This window comes from Chelonoidis abingdonii, unplaced genomic scaffold (assembly GCF_003597395.2).
Source record: "Chelonoidis abingdonii isolate Lonesome George unplaced genomic scaffold, CheloAbing_2.0 scaffold0754, whole genome shotgun sequence".
Taxonomy (NCBI): domain Eukaryota; kingdom Metazoa; phylum Chordata; order Testudines; family Testudinidae; genus Chelonoidis; species Chelonoidis abingdonii.
In genome coordinates this window covers 11,932-13,965 of record NW_027425015.1, presented here as the reverse complement: position 1 = coordinate 13,965, position 2,034 = coordinate 11,932, and positions in this window count along the sequence as shown.

Here is a 2,034-nt window from a genome sequence, read left to right as displayed (position 1 = left end):
ACCAGCACAGCTGATTTAACCCAGATAAGAGAGGGGGGGTGGGGGGGTGGATATACCAGGGAGACTGGGAGTAATGTGTGTGATATTTTTTCCAAGCCACTCAGACAAGAGTCTTGCTCTGCGCAGTCCTATTAAATAACTCAATGCCTTCATCCGTCCATCCCACACTAGCACGACCAGAGACAGGGAACATGAGAGCATAACCGAGCATGCCCACAATCATGAGGGAGGCACACCCTGGGGTGTGTCACACCACACCACACACACACACACACACAGATCCCAGAAGGACGAACAGACGCCTTCCATGCTCCGCAGCTCCCACAAGGGGGCACCTTCGGGTTGTGCCCTACCCCGCATCTCTGTTCACTCACTTTTACCACCGCCGAGCGACTGGTGCTGGGCTTTCAGGACTAGAGATACGCCCACTCCTCTGGAGAGGGGGGGCGGCGTTACACGGTGACCCTCGCTGGCGCTGAGATGCAGACTCCTCTGGGGGCAGGAGTGGTCACTGCGTTACACTAGGTCGACCCTGGCCTGGCGCTGCGATGCGCCACCTCTGGGGCGGGGCGGCCGTTACACGGGGACCTTCCGACCATGCTGAGAATGACAAGCACCGCAGTGGAGGGACGGGAGCGGAACTGTCACCTTCAGGATCCGCCTGCTGCCTGGCGTTGAGAATTTGCGCACCTCTGAGGTGGGAACGTGCAAGCCAGTTACCCAGGGACCCTGGCTGGGCGCAGACACGCACTCTGGGCGGTGGTGGCATTTACACAGGGACTCTTGGCGTGGGAGCTGAGAGATGCGCCAACATGGTCGGGGTGCGGGCGTGGCCGATTACATCAGGGGAGGGCATCTCCTGAGTACTGAGATGCAGCCACACTCCGGGGCGGGAATGGCGGTTTACCGCGGGAGACCTCACTGAGGGCGGGGCACTGGAGATGTGCCACCTCTGGGGGCTGGGGGGGGCAGTCGTTTACAGCAGGAGACTCCCTCACCTGGTGCTGAGATGCTCCCCTCGGGGCGGGGCGGCCGTTACACAGGAACCCCCTCACCGGGCTGAGATGCGCCCACGCTCTGGGGCAGGGGCAGCGTTTTACACAGGGAGGACCGGCTTCTGATCTGTACTCAACGCTTTGGGAGTCACAAGGCTTCGAGAAGGACGAACAAGGCTTAGTGGCTCTCGCCAGCACAAACGCTCTGGTTGGGAGGGTTCATGACTACGGGAAGAACCTCAGAGTTCCTGCTGGCGCAGCCTCCCGTGCCAAAGAGCCAGAATAAATCCCACTTATCCCCGGCTGACAGCGGGGGCTTTCTCCATCTCTATCGCTCGCAAGAGATACATGATGTTCAGGGATGTCAGAGAACAGGGCTGTCCCACCCCACATATCTCTTACCAGAGCATCGCAATCCCGCACAATGGGGTTGGCTGACAGCCCGGAGTGGTCGGGGGGGGTTTGGGACGAGCGGCCCCGGAAATGGGGTTTGGCTCCCTGGGGTTAGGCCCTACGGTTTAGGACACCTAAATTGGGGTATGGGCCCAGGCTAGGGACCCATGGAAATGGTTTTGGGTCCCCTAGGTTTAGGGGCCCCTGAAAATGGGGCCTTGGGCCCCTTGGGTTAGGGGCCCCTGAAGTGGTTTGGGGCCCTGAGGTTACGACCCGTGGAATTGGGATTTTGGGGCGCCCGCTATCTAGGCCCTCTGGAAATCGGTTTTTTTGGTCCCCACGTAGCTTTTGGGCCCCGCGAATGGTTGGGGGCACCGTGGAGGGTACGTGGGAATGGATTTTTGTGGCCAGGTTAGGGCCCCTGGCAAAGGGTTTTTGGTCCCTAGACTATAAGGACCTGGAAATAGGGGGTTGGTGCTCCTAGGTTAGGGCCCTTGGAAAGAGGTTTGCACACTGTGAGTAGGGCCCCTGGAATGAGTTTGGGGCTCTAGTTAGGCCCCTGGAATGGTCATTGGGCCCCTAAGTAGGAACCGCCAGAAAGGATTGGGCTCCTAGGAATAAGTGGCGCTGGCAAATGGGGTTTGGG